Raw genomic sequence first — 15416 nt, 5'->3', positions numbered from 1 at the left:
CACTCTCCCTGCCCCTTTGTGGAGCAACGGGGCAGTTGTGGATTCCTAGTTTGTTGAGAAAGAGAAGATACTACTTTAGTACAGAAGGCTTAAGAAAAACGTTTTTCAAGTGGGACCATCTTGAGCTTTGGCCATTAGCATGGTATCCGAGTTAGAGTTTTACTGCTGTGAGCAGACGCCATAACCAAGGCAACTCTTATAAGGACAATATTTAATTGGAGCTGGCTTACAGGTTCAGAGGTTCAGTCCATTATCATCAAGGCAGGAGCATGGCAGCATCCAGGCTGGCATGGTGCAGGAGGAGCTGAGAGTTCTACATTTTTTTTCTGAAGACTGCAAGCAGAATACTGGCTTCTAGGCACCTAGGACAAGGGCATTAAAACCCATGCCCACAGTGCCACACATACTCCAACAAGGCCACACCTACTTGAACAGGGCCATACCTTCTTTATTTATTTAAAAAAAATTTTTTTATAATTTTTGTTTTTAGGGCCATACCTTCTAATAGTGCCATTCCCTGTGCCAAGCATATACAAACCATCACACATGGAATTAAAGATTTTTTTGGTGTTGAGATATAGGGGGGAAAAAAAGAAAGTGAATCTTTATTACTTTTTATTTGTGTGTGTGTGTGTGTGTGTGTGTGTGTGTGTGTGCATGTGTTGAGCACTCCAGTTTTCTCCTTCCAGTATGTGGGTCCTGGGGCTTGAACTCAGATCATCAGGCTTAGCAGCAAGCATCTTTACCTGCTGAGACCTCCCACCAGCCCTTGGAAATGATTTCTTCGACTGAGCTTTATCTGAGAGCCAGCAACCTGAGACCAGAATAGGCTCCTGAAGGTCTTCCTTCTCATCCTTAGCCGACAGATGACTTAAGGAGCGGACAAAAGCAACCAACTTACTCCTGCTTCTCTGGCCATGAGGTTGGCTTTGAGACTCTGCTGTTCCTTCATTATTGACTCTGCTGAAGGGGAACAGGGTGGTGCTTACAGCAAAGTCACCAGATCTTGCAGTTCTCCTGAGTGGCCATTTAGGTAACATCCAGATTTAGGCTGGTTCAGGACACAGGTCCATGGTCCTTCATCAGTGTGTATGCAGATTCCTTTCTACAGGATAAAAAGTGAATGTGCTCTTTTTTTTTTTTTTTTTAAAGTGAATGTTAGCTGGATGGTAGTGGTGTGTGCCTTTAATCCCAGCACTCAGGAGGCAGAGGTAAGCAGATCTCTGAGTTTGAGGCTAGCCTGGTCTACAGAGTAAGTTCTAGGATAGGACAGCCAGGGCTACATAGAGAATTCTTGTCTTAAAAAACAAACAAAAAAAAACCCAAAACAAAACAAAACGAAGTTAAATGTTTATGTATATGTTCATCTGTGTGTTTTTCAGCTGTTTGGGAGCTCATGGAGGCCAGAAGAGGATGCTGAATCCCTCAAAGGGGCAGCAAGTAATGTCAACCACCAAGCCACCTGTGCAACTCCCCAGAGGCCTCTCACAGACTCTGAAGTATGTCTATCAGTGTGTCCACAGTTCCAGATGAAATTACCTTGAAATTTCATTCTGCCTCTTAACTTTTATATATTTCTTTCTTTCTATTTTGATACAGGACCCCTCTCCAAAGCACGAATGGCTTTAAACACTGCGCTCCTTCCTTCGCCCTGCAGCAGTCACAGGCGTATGCCACCACACTTGCAGCAGTCACAGGCATGTGCCACCACACTTGCAGCAGTCACAGGCCTATGCCACCACACTTGCAGCAGTCACAGGCCTATGCCACCACACTTGCAGCAGTCACAGGCACATGCCACCACACTTGCAGCAGTCACAGGCACATGCCACCACACTTGTAGCAGTCACAGGCATATGCCACCACACTTGCAGCAGTCACAGGCACATGCCACCACACTTGCAGCAGTCACAGGCACATGCCACCACACTTGTAGCAGTCACAGGCATATGCCACCACACTTGCAGCAGTCACAGGCACATGCCACCACACTTGCAGCAGTCACAGGCAGTCACAGGCACATGCCACCACACTTGCAGCAGTCACAGGCATATGCCACCACACTTGCAGCAGTCACAGGCCTATGCCACCACACTTGCAGCAGTCACAGGCACGTGCCACCACACTTGCAGCAGTCACAGGCACGTGCCACCGCACTTGCAGCAGTCACAGGCACGTGCCACCGCACTTGCAGCAGTCACAGGCACGTGCCACCGCACTTGCAGCAGTCACAGGCACGTGCCACCGCACTTGCAGCAGTCACAGGCACGTGCCACCGCACTTGCAGCAGTCACAGGCACGTGCCACCGCACTTGCAGCAGTCACAGGCGTGTGCCACCGCACTTGCAGCAGTCACAGGCGTGTGCCACCGCACTTGCAGCAGTCACAGGCGTGTGCCACCACACTTGCAGCAGTCACAGGCACATGCCACCGCACTTGCAGCAGTCACAGGCGTATGCCACCACACTTGCAGCAGTCACAGGCATATGCCACCGCACTTGCAGCAGTCACAGGCGTATGCCACCGCACTTGCAGCAGTCACAGGCACGTGCCACCGCACTTGCAGCAGTCACAGGCACGTGCCACCGCACTTGCAGCAGTCACAGGCACGTGCCACCGCACTTGCAGCAGTCACAGGCACGTGCCACCGCACTTGCAGCAGTCACAGGCACGTGCCACCGCACTTGCAGCAGTCACAGGCGTGTGCCACCGCACTTGCAGCAGTCACAGGCGTGTGCCACCACACTTGCAGCAGTCACAGGCACATGCCACCACACTTGCAGCAGTCACAGGCATGTGCCACCACACTTGCAGCAGTCACAGGCATATGGCACCACACTTGCAGCAGTCACAGGCATATGGCACCACACTTGCAGCAGTCACAGGCGTATGCCACCATACTTGCAGCAGTCACAGGCGTATGCCACCACACTTGCAGCAGTCACAGGCATATGCCACCACACTTGCAGCAGTCACAGGCATGTGCCACCGCACTTGCAGCAGTCACAGGCATGTGCCACCACACTTGCAGCAGTCACAGGCACGTGCCACCACACTTGCAGCAGTCACAGGTGTATGCCACCACACTTGCAGCAGTCACAGGCCTATGCCACCACACTTGCAGCAGTCACAGGCACGTGCCACCACACTTGCAGCAGTCACAGGTGTATGGCACCACACTTGCAGCAGTCACAGGCCTATGCCACCACACTTGCAGCAGTCACAGGCCTATGCCACCACACTTGCAGCAGTCACAGGCACATGCCACCACACTTGCAGCAGTCACAGGCACATGCCACCGCACTTGCAGCAGTCACAGGCACATGCCACCACACTTGCAGCAGTCACAGGCATATGCCACCACACTTGCCTCTATACTTCTTTATAAATGAATTAATTAATCCTTGCTCACTTATCTTCACACTTGATTTACTTATATTTGGGTTGTACATTTGTGTGTGTGCACACACGTGTGCGTGCCTGCATGCATGTGTATGTTCACTGTCTCACTGTTATTAATCAGATATGTTTGCCTCATTATGCTGGGCTTTGTGTCTTTTTCCTTCTCAGTTCTAGGTTTCTTCTCTTCCACATGCAAGAAGATCCATCACAGAGATTTCTTTCACTTTAGTAGTCTCCCTGAGACTATAAACACACACACTAACAGGACTCAGACAATGCTCTGTGACACCCACATTGACACTAACACCCCCCCCACACACACACACATACACCTCACTTCCATCTTCTCAGGACACAGGGCCCTCCAAGAATGGAAATGTATGAGTCAAATGTCACTCATGCAACCTTTCCAAACTTCAGTTACCTCATCTATGAAATGAGAGTTAGCAACAGCATTCCTAGCAGGTCAGTTACAGTTGTTTTGATGACGTGGAAAGGAGAGCAAAGCAATGGCATGGTGTATAATAAAACATACATCGTTGTTTTTGAAAAGGTCTGGTCTTTGTTCTCAGTTCCTGGGAGACAGTCTCCAGTATGTGACACCTCACTGAAACATCTGCTAAGGACCAGCCTCGGCTTGGAGAGGTGTTCCAGAGAGAAGGGGTGTCTGGAAGTAGCAACACAAATGACTCAAAGTCAAATCATGGGTTACAGGCTGACAGTCTATGTTCTGCTTGAGATGGCTCCCTAGACAGCTCCTGGCTCTATAGTCTGCTTGAGACAGCGCTGTCTGCTTGAGACATGTCTAAATGCTCTCTGGATAGTTCATGGGTTTTATGATCATGACCAGAGTCAGAAAAGCTGCTATAAAAAAAATTCTTGGATTTTCCCACCAAGTTAGAAATCAATCCTGTTTTAAAAGTTCTAAAAATAATTCTTGGGTTTTCTGATCAAAATCAGAAAGCCAGAAAAACTTCTAAAAGAGCTGTGTTCACTCTTTGGACAGCCTTCTCTGGATAGCTGCTAGAAAACATTCTAAAAGAACTGTGTCAGCTCTCTACGAAATTCTCGACATAAACCCCATTTACCCATTTAAATACCCTGTTTGTCTCCATTTAAGGGCCTCATTTGCTCCATTTAATTACCAGATGGGATTTCAAAAAGGGGCCTTAAGGCACCAGCTCTAGGAACAGACCATAAAATCCAGAACAAGATCATAAAACTCCCTCCCAAAGAACAGCCTGGGGATAACCACAAAATGGGGAAATATCTTATTTCAGAATGGGCCATCTCTGCTGGGAAGCCCTATTTCATCACATGGTTAAATGTTCATGACATTGGAATGCAGACCACTGACTGTCGGTGACCCCCTAGCATCCACCAATGAAATTTTGGATTACTTAATCCTTCTAGAGAGTTCCCCCAATTCTCTATAAGAAGGCCTGCATGCTTTTGCCTGTGGTCACCATTTTAGAGAATTGTTGACTTCTGAATGCTGGATGTTTCTATAGAATGAATACTGTCTTTGCATACTGAGTCTGGGGTCTTCCTTCAGCAATTTCTGGACCCTTATACAACCAAGGTCAGAAATCCTGTTGCTAAAAAAAAAAAAAAAAAAATCTAAAAAAGTTGTTTTCACTCTCCATGGATTTTCTGATCAAAACCAGAAAACCTGTTAGAAAAATTCTTGAAGAGCTGTGCTCGCTCTCCAGAGATCTCCAGATAGCTCAGCTCTAGAGAGCTAGAAAAAAATTCTAAAGAACTGCTATCTCTTTCTGCTAGCTCATCTCCTACAGACCAAAAACCCAGTTTCTATTTACATATTAATTCAGGCATTTATTTCAGGTTTCCTTCTGACCATCTCACAAAGTCTTCTATGACCTTAGCCCCTTGACTCTTAGGAAAAGGACAGCAAGTACATGTTTTTTTTTTTGTTTTGTTTTTAAACATTAGAAAAGAATTTTAGAGATCTGTCTGCCTTTATAAATTTAGCTGGGTGGGACCTTGTCCTGAGATTACCATTTCAACCATTCCTGGACCTAAATTTGCTTTGTCCCAGACTGGCCTTGAACTCAGGACTCTATTACCTTTGTATCTGCCTGTCCTTGTATCTTTCTGACAAGATGGCTCATAGTATAGTTGCCCCTGCTTTTCTAGATCCTCAAAGCCCCTCATATAATTCATACTAGATCCTTATATTTTGCATAGTTGAGAAATTATGTTTTTTTTGTTTTTTTTTTTTTTTTTTGGTTTTTCGAGACAGGGTTTCTCTTTGTAGTCCTGGCCGTCCTGGAACTCACTCTGTAGACCAGGCTAGCCTCGAACTCAGAAATCCACCTGCCTCTGCCTCCCAAGTGCTGGGATTAAAGGCGTGTGCCACCACGCCCGGCCCGAAATTATGTATTTTGAATTCATATTTTTAGACTTCTTTCCCACAGCCTTAAGGGCTGTCCAGAAGGTCACTGTGTTCTATCATTTTGCTGAGATATTAGCCACACCCTTGCCTCCCAGATTCATGCTGTCTCTATCGTGGAGGCATTAACCTTGGCAGAGTGGACATTCCTTGAAGGAGGAATGTGAAAATATGTACACTATTCTACAAACAATCCTTATGCCCACAGCAGCCATGAACACACTGCTGGGTCTGTTCCAGGGGAAGGTAAGGCACCCTAAGGGCCTTTTCTAGTCCCACACCCTCCTTACAGCTTCCCCCTCTGGCCTGGGTCAAGGCTAGGTCAAGTTCCATTTTTCCACCCACAGAAACATTCTTGAGTAAACAATTCTCAGAAAAACTGCAGAATGTATTGACTGATACATTTTCCTCTGGAAAGTCCCAGGTAGAGTTCAAATGCATGTCATGATCTGCCCGTGCTTGCTAGCCAATAGATTTAAAGTTCAATATGCTTAGCCAATAAGTTTAAATTGTAACCTTGCTGATGTAACCTGTGCCCCTAAAAAGTACAAAAACTCCTTGTAATAGCCATTGGGGTCGCCTTCTAGTCACTCGCCTTAAGGGACTAGTTGAAGGTTGAGCCGGGCATGCCAGAAAATAAACCTCTTGCTTTCGCATCGATCTGCATTTCGGTGTCTCACTTGGAGACATCTTGAAGTAAGTACCACTGGCCCAGGGTTGGGGTCTGTAAGGAGCAGGCCCTTAACAGGACTGACTCCATATTTGTAATAGGAAAGAAAACAAGTTTGAAGTGAAGTTGTTTTGAAGTGCTGTGATAACCAGAAGTTGTTTTGATAATCAAAAGTTGTTTTGAAAACCTTATGTATCAAAATATGTATACATTAAAATAAGTTGTTTTGAATAAGTGTGATAACCAGCTGTAATGAAGTCATAGCCCCGCAGATAATCAGACACATCTGGTTATCTGCCGTGTACGTCAGAAGTAACCCTAATTCAAGCATAAAAAAGGAGCCCTTGGCCAGAGCACTTCAGCACACTGGTAGCCATGGTTACCTAGCATGATCCCATCACACTGGTAGCCATGACTGGCTAGCATGATCCTCCATTCAGGCCTCCTCTGCAGCCAAGAGACCAAGCACTCTACAGCATGAATCATCAAAGCAGCAGCCGAGAGACACTCCTTTCTTCATGGTCAAGCACTCTCTGGACCTGAGCTGCTGGAAACTACAGTCATAAGGACTCAAGTCCTGTAACCCACAATTAATAATTGTACTTATTGCTATACTTATTTCTTTGGTAATTAGCAACTTATTATGTGTGTTTATTGTATTGATATTGATAGAGTCAATGCATAGGAAATGTGGCAATACCTCATTGTTACAATAGCTTTAGCATTGGTGATAATACATTGTTTGCTGTGCATTATTAAAGAGCAATTAAATATCAAACCTCTGTCTCTGGTGTACTCTCTCCCCTCTCGAGGAACTGACCATCTCACAGTCAATCCTGTATACGATTCCTGGGCGGAGAGGACCTGTCGCTCCTCTTCCCACAGGGACCTTAAAACCTTATCACAACCTGCTCATGACAGATAACATACTGGTCTTACAAAGGAAACAGTGTCTTACCGTCCCTTACATGGTCAAGCTGGACTCAGCAAGCATCTGTGTTTCTTGGGAGAAACAAATGTCCCAAAGGATAATCTATGAATGTAGAATAGGGCTTTGGATTGCTGCGTGGCTGTGTGGAGGCCCGGGAACCTTCCTGGTTGGCGATCACAACCGCCCATCGAGGCCAAGGGAGTGCTCACTTTGAGCAGCTGGGGAGAAGATAAGAGGAGCTCCATGCCTGGGGCTTTTTTGGTCTCTGGATGATTTAATCTGTATCCTTTCCTGTAACAAACCATAGTGTGACTCTAATGGTTTCCAGTTACCCAAGATGTCCTTTAAGCCAGTGTGGCCAGGGCTGAAGGGCACTTATGAAGCTTCTGCTCCAACTCCCTCTGTTCTGGCATTGAGCCCAAGACTGACAAGACTCAGTGAGTTGTACCCATCGTCCTGGGGGAGTTTGTTACTGTGCAGTTCTGTGGGAGGATACCCAGAAGCTGCTCTCTCTGAACATTCTCGCTCTCCTTCCCTTTTTGCTATGTTTGGTTTGCTCGTTTTAAGTTTCTTGTAGCTCAGTTAGCTAAGAGTGGCCTCGAACTTCTGATCTTCCTGTCTCCACCTCCTGAGTGCCAGCACACAGGTATGTACCACCAAGCCTGGTTCACATGGCAATGAGGGTGGAACCAAGGGCTTCACTGAGCAAAGTCCTTACTCGAGAAAGTACAAGTGAGTTCATCTCCCTGTGTGTCTATCTCTGCCGGTAGCTCTCCTTCTCTTTCACTGTGTGTGTGTGTGTGTGTGTCCATACAAGTTTTCATGTGGCTCAGTGTGATAGTTTGAATGGGATATTCTCCACATTCTTGTGCATTTGAATACTTGGTCTCCAGTTGGCAACCTTATTTGAGAAGCTTAGGAGGTGCAGGCTTGTTAAAAGAAGAGTGCATTGTGGGTAGGGTTTGAGAGGCCATTTCAGTGTACTCTCTTTGCTTCCTGTTTGTGGTTGGAGACATGAGCTCTCAGCTACTATTCTATCATCACAGACTCTAACCTTCTAACCGTCTGGAAACATAAGACCCAGATAAACCCTTCTGTAAGTTGTCTTGGCCATGGTGTTTTATCACAGCAACAGAAAAGTAACTGATACTTTCAAACCTGCTATTCAGCCTGGGATGACCTTGGATTTCTTGTCCTCCTGCCTCCACCTTCCTCAGGCTAGGGTTACAGTTGTGCATCACTAATTTCCAGTGGTGCTAGGGATGGAATCCAGGGCCTAATGCACAAGGCAAGCACTTTGCTAATGAGCTGCGTGAGTATAATTACATAATTACGGTGGATGAGCACCTTCCTTTCCAGGCCCCAGCTTCACTTTGAAAGACTACTCTGGAGCTTTCAAATGATAAAGAATGTGCATGCATTGACCCTCTAGGTTCATTATCTCCAAAGGCCATTAAGACCATTCTTCTGCCTTTGTGACTGGCAGAGCCAAATCCTTCTTTCCAGGCCATTTCCTGTCTCTCCGGGGAGCCTCTGCTCTGGTCTGGTTGCTATCTGATTGATTGTCCCTGACGGGCCTTGATAATGCCACTTCTTAGGTCTTCCTGTCTCCTTCTTGTGCCTGTACAGTCTTCTTTTCTAAAAGTTCCCTATGGGAATCTCACCTGACTGAGGCCCCACAGGTGATTCTTGCCCTCTGGTCTCTCTCCCGTAGCATTTATTACCTGTTCTGTTCCTCATTCATGTACTCATTCAAGTTATTAGGTACCAGGTGAGCTGCGTGTGCAGAGGAGCAGCGTGGACTGAAGGTAAGAGAAGCTTACCTTATCTTGGGGGAGCCTAGCACAGAGTCCACGACCTTGGTATGTCAGTCAGCCTCGACTGCCATAACAAAATACCACACGGTGGATGGCTTAAACATTTTCTCTCAGTCTGAATCATAGGAAGTCCACTAATGAGGCACTGGCAGAGCCTGTGTCTGGCGAGAGACCTCTGATTACACACAGCTGCCTCCTGACCACCATCATGCCAGATTAGAGCCCACCCTTATAACTGTCATGTCTTAATTCTCTCCTAAAGGCCCTGTTTCAAAATGCAGTCACATAGGATGTCAGAGCTTGAACATCAGGATTTGGGGGAGTCACGATTCCGTCTACAGCATTTGGACTTGGGACATCTGGACTTCTAGGAAAGTCATGGAATGAGCACCGAGACAGGTGGCGAACCTTTCTGTGAATCGGAGGAATTGGTTGGATTTGCCTGGCCCTAGGTGTTCCCAGTGGCCAGGGCTGTGTGTTTCCAGATTGCGAGCCCCTCTATCAAGGAACTGAACTAAAAGCCCATAGATTCATGAAAGTAGCAAAGCAAAGGGAAAGACCAGAACTCAGTGCAGCAGCCACATAAGTGAAGATACGCAAGGGCTCTCTCAGTCGTTTGGGACTCCTGTTGTAGGTCTCAAGAGAAAGGACTCTGGTGTCTAAGGGCCATAGTAAAGGTGGCTTTCTGTTCTCATTGCTAGCCTGGGTCCTATTGTGTCCTTTGTTATGATGTCCTTTCTCAGATGCACACACATGAGATGGCAAATAGGAGGTTCTTCCTAAATGTTGACTTGAGACCTTGTCTCAAAAAATTAGGTGAAGGGGCAAAGATACCAAAAATTGACTTCTGGCCTCTATGCTTCCAAGTGTACAGGAAACTCTGAGTGTGTGGACAGCAAGCATAGACAGCAGAAAGCCTGGTTGGCAGAGCAGCCTGTTGTCTTAGCTCTCAGGCTGCTACCACAGATAACCACAGATGTGTGGGCTCAAACCACAGACACTGACTCCCCACAGTCCAGAGGCTGCAGGTCCGAGATCAGGTTACCAGCATGATAACGTTCTGGTGGCTGCTGTTCCTGGTTCCCTTGCAGAGATGCTGTCTTGGAAACAAGCTCTCATGTCGTTTCTTCTTAGTGTTCTAATCCTTCATGAGAAACGCAGACAACAGGCTCGTAGCCCTTGGATTCAGTAAGGCCCGGAGGAGCCTGCAACTCTATGGCCTGATTTTTCAACCCGTTTCCACTCCTCCTCATCGCCTTCCAGCTCTACTTCTCCACCGAGAAAGCAGAAGGAGGTGCCTGAACTGACCTGGGTTGTCCAGATCTGAGTGTGGGATTCAGTTCTGGGTCTTGCTCGCTCCATCCTTTGGTGGTTGTGATTAGCTCTCCAGGCTGGACCTTAACCTTGAATACTCTAAGCACTGAAGATACTTTAGCACCTCTACCCAGGGAGATACTTCAAATGAAAACATAGCTGTAATTCTGCAAAACATTTATATTTATGCTTCAAAGACATTGGTGTTTTTCTCCTGAACATTTCTATTTACAAATATCTGAATAAATATTTGGAGACAGATTATTTTCTGTAGAATCAAATGCCCACCACTGAACTCATCCAGAATTTCCAAAGAACCAGTATTATACCTGCCTTGATTTACCTACTATACCTGCCTTGATTTACCCATTCAGTGGGTCATCCATTTTGTGGGTTTTTGGGACTGTCATACACACCAAGGGAAGGATAGCACTACTGGAGCCTCTAATGGCTTTAACTAGGTGGGGGTGGGTAGGGGTGGGTGGGTGGGGTGGGAGTCAGGGAGTGGTGGCTGGCACAGATTCCTGTGTTACTAGCCATCACTTTCTCAACCCCTCCAGACTCTAAGGGCTCAACAGTTCACTCACAGAGGCTCTACCATTTCATCTGGGGCTCACCAGGCCAGTTCACTGAGGGTTCATGACCTCATTGTATGCTGGAGCTGAGCTTGGGGCAGGGAAGACCCAGCTGACAGAGCCATCCCTGGCTTGGACCCAGAGCAGCAGAAGAACAACTCTGGCCAGCACTGTCCCTACTGCGTGGGCTGCTGGCACCCAGGAGCTTAGAGATTGTGGGGCTGGTTTGACGCTCCTCCAAGCTCCTCCAAGAGAGCTAGCTGGGAAGCAGGGAGAAGGAGCTGCTAAAGCTGCAGCAGAGGCACAGACACGTGGTGATGGCGGATGTGATTCTGGGTACAACGTGGGACGCCTGGGCAGAGCCGCTGCCTAGCACAGGGCAGGAACTCGGAAGCTAATAGGTGAAGCAAATGTCCTCCAACAGAATGCAGTCGGGGCGCCAAGAATACCCTGCCGTCCTTTCCCACCGTGCTGCGGTGCTGCCTTAGTGACATTAAGGACCTGGGGATGCCTACACACAAGCAGGCAATGGACCTCAGTGTCTGCCTCAGCGGTCGGTCCCTCCTAGCCTCAGGCCACACACCACCTCCATGCAGCTGCTTCTGTCCCGAGAGAACATGGCACTAGAAATTGTTGACTGAATTAAAACTCAGTCTCAGTACATTGATGCTACACAGGAACCGTGCAGGCTCAAGTGAGCTACTTAGTCTCTGGAGCTTCCACCCACAGCCTTGCTTCATGGAGAGTGATAGCAGTCTCTGTTTTCAAAGTGAGCACAGCAAGGTTGTGTGTCTAGCATATAACAGTGCTCGCTCGGCACTGTGACTTAGGCCTGTGATCCCAGACACTTGGAGATGGAAGCTGAAGGCCTTCCAGGCGGAGCGTTTGCCAAGCACCCACAAGACCCTGTGCTCAGTCCCCAGCACCATGGGGCAGAAAAGAACTATACGTGGGTAAAGCACGGTGACACGCAACCAAAATCCTAGCATTCAATAGATTGAGGCAGGAGGATTCCTACAAGTTTGAAGTCTATATAGGATCTAGAGTGAGACCTTGTCTCAAAACAAATTAAATCCACTACTCAGGGGACGAAGGCAGAAGAATCGTGAGTTTCAGGTTAGCTTTGGCTACAAAATAAACTCTCTCTCTCTCTCTCTCTCTCTCTCTCTCTCTCTCTCTCTCACACACACACACACACACACACACACACAAATGCTAAACACAATTAATGGGATGTATGGAGGAGAGAGGAAGGGAGGGAGGGAGAGAAGTAGAGAGGGAGGGAGGGAGGGAGGAAGGATGTAGAATCTTCCCAGGACCTGATGCAGAGAAACCACTCAGAATAGCTTAGCAACCTTGGACACCCGACCTGCATCAAGCTGCATGTGCCCTCTGCTCCAAACACCGGAATGTGTGCCTTCTCCCTTTGTAACTCCCCTTCTGTGACCAAGTATGTTCTAAAACACATCCTGAAATCAAGGGAAATGGGATTTGGGCTGAGCTATTTTTAGGTGACCACACAGAAAGGTAACCTTGGTCCCCAGAGCTTTCAGGGAGATTCCCCATTTACCATTGTATGCCTATGCATGGTTAAGTCTGCCTATGCTTCAAATCAGATATATTGTGGGAAAGGACATGTGCAAGAAATAAAGGCTTATATAATCCAAGTCTGTCAATCAAAACAGAAAACCACCTCTATCCCACCCCTAGCAGCCAACTCATCTCCGTCCTGACCCTTCACAAGGGAGTCTAAGAGGTTACCAATGCTCGCCCAGCTCGCTCAGAGCCTCTGGCAGTGTTTACCTCTGCTCTGTTTCTGGACAAAAGCGCTTGCTGTTTTGCTCTCTGTGTGTGCTTCTTCAGTTTCTTCCGTTCTTTAAGCTCAATACTGTGAACCTGACATAGATCACCCAGACACACCTCTCCAGAAAGATCTGGACCCCATTCTCATTGCTCCGAAGGCCTCAATGGGACAAAGAAAAGAAATGATGAAAAGCAGAGATACCTCCAACCGGGGAGAGAAACCTTGGGGGCCCAGGTAGTGAGGACCCCAGGGTTAAAGAAGACAGCCTCCCAGGACCGATGGCTCACTGTGAGACTTTACTGCTGTTTAAAACTCAATTTGCTGCCTGGCGGTGGTGGCGCACGCCTTTAATCCCAGCACTTGGGAGGCAGAGGCAGAGGCAGAGGCAGTCGGGTTTCTGAGTTCGAGGCCAGCCTGGTCTACAGAGTGAGTTCCAGGGCTACACAGAGAAACCTTGTCTCGAAAAAACCATAAAAAAAAAACCAAAAAACAAACAAACAAAAACTCAATTTGCAAAGAATGGAATTAATATTAGCTTTGAGAAGCAATTTTAGTCTCCCAGGGAAAGACTATCCAAAGTAGAAATACACACTGATGTATAATCCAAACTGTCCCCTTTAAAAGGTGTTGAGCTCTGGAAAGGTTGTTTTACAGGAGATTTTTAACCCACCCTACCCAAATCCTGTCCTGAAGAATCCCCTCCTCCTCATGCATCAGAAGTGAGGTGTGCCTTGGGAAAGATGTGACAGCTACCCCATCCTACAAGCTGGTTTATTGTTCATCTGTGTCACCCCACTCGTTTCAAAAGCCATAGTTCCTGTGGGTCATGATGATTAATATTGTCAACCTCACAGGACCATGGATTGACCTTAAGAGGTGAGCCTCTGAACATACCTGTAAGGGACTGTGTAGATCAGGTTAGCATCTCAGCGTATCTGGCAGATTGTGTAGATTAGGTTAATTGGTGGGGAGACCCGTCCTAACTGCTAGACTGAATAAAAGGGAGGCGATCCGGGTACCAGCATCTCCATTTACTTCCTGACTATGGATGCAACGTGACCAGCTGCCTCCAGCCATGGCGGACTGTATCCTGGAACCACGAGCCAAGTAAACCCTTCATTCCCTATACTAGCTTCCCATCGGGACTCTGTGAGAGCAACACATGTAACCAATGCATAGGGTCATGGCGTGGGATGAGGAGAGGAAGCACTTGCTTGGCTCGACAGCTCCCGGGAGGTACTGTTGCATCCTGGGACTCAGACTTCTCTCACTGGGGCCTGCAGGGAGCATTTCCTTGCCTCTCTCATCACTCAACAACCACAGGGGTGCATATCTGACACTAAGATTTTCACCTCACATTGCCCTTACTCAGAGCCCCTTCCACCCTACAGCCCTCTTCTGGAAACCTGAAATTTGGCACTTGAGTACTAACTTCTTTCTGTATGATGCACAGCATCAATGAACCACAAAAACACTATACAGAGTCCGTAAGACAAGCAAGGGGAAAGTGGCCGTGACTTTGAAGCCTTTTTTTTTTTTTTTTTTTTTTTTTTTTTTTTTTTTTTTTTGTTACATATTGAGAGTCTAGCAAAGGAAAAGAGTAGCTGAGGGCATTTACTACAACACCATGAACGACCAAGAAAAATACCAAAAATTTCTCCACGTGTATTAATAGGAGCAAGATGGATAAACGATGGCACATCCATCTCTTGGAATTATCTGCAATTGTTGAAAAGAGTAATGTGGACCCAAATGTAGGAAAGCAAGCCTCAAGATACTGTGAAGACTATCAAAGCCAGGTGGTGGTGGCGCACGCCTTTAGTCCCAGCACTCAGGAAGCAAGAGTAGGTGGATCTCTGGGAGTTCAAGGCCAGCCTGATCTACAATATGAGTTCCAGGACAGCCAGAGGTACATAGAGAAACCCTGGCTCAAACAAACAAATAAACAAACAAAATAAAACACAGAATATCAGCAGGATGCCGGAACATGTCTGGTTTATTCATCTCTGCATGGAACTGTGTTCACAGATGCTACATAAATGTGTTTGCAGGGCACTTACCCACTCAGGAAGGACTCATAGAATCCTGTAGCAGCTGCTGTCATGGAGGGGAGCTGGGGTACAGAGGCAGGAGGAGAGAGATTTGCTTTTCTTTCTTTTTTTTTTTTTGTTTTGTTTTTTTGTTTTGTTTTTCGAGACAGGGTTTCTCTGTGTAGCCCTGGCTGTCCTGGAACTCACTCTGTAGACCAGGCTGGCCTCAAACTCAGAAATCTGCCTGCCTCTGCCTCCCAAGTGCTGGGATTAAAGGCGTGCGCCACTACCGCCCAGAGAGATTTGCTTTTCAAGTTAGGTCATCTGCCTTGTCTTGGTTTTTGCTCTCTCTCTCTCTCTCTCTCTCTCTCTCTCTCTATCTCTCTCTCTCTCTCTGTGTGTGTGTGTGTGTGTGTGTGTGTGTGTAGGCATGTGTACGCATATGTATATACAGGTGGAG

General features: G+C 47.1%; 2 non-coding genes across 2 annotated transcripts; both read right to left on the bottom strand.

Annotated features, from left to right (window-relative positions):
• Positions 1–4339: 4339 nt before the first annotated feature.
• Positions 4340–4399, bottom strand: LOC143439480 (U7 small nuclear RNA). The gene has a single exon (XR_013107702.1). It is a non-coding gene; the product is annotated as a U7 small nuclear RNA (small nuclear RNA).
• Positions 4400–5046: 647 nt separating this feature from the next.
• Positions 5047–5109, bottom strand: LOC143439479 (U7 small nuclear RNA). Its single transcript, XR_013107701.1, has one exon. It is a non-coding gene; the product is annotated as a U7 small nuclear RNA (small nuclear RNA).
• Between the last annotated feature and the right edge of the window lie 10307 nt (positions 5110–15416).

The sequence above is a fragment of the Arvicanthis niloticus genome, chromosome 26 (genome assembly GCF_011762505.2).
Source record: "Arvicanthis niloticus isolate mArvNil1 chromosome 26, mArvNil1.pat.X, whole genome shotgun sequence".
In the NCBI taxonomy this organism is placed as follows: Eukaryota; Metazoa; Chordata; class Mammalia; order Rodentia; family Muridae; genus Arvicanthis; species Arvicanthis niloticus.
This window is presented reverse-complemented; position numbering and strand designations above follow the sequence as displayed.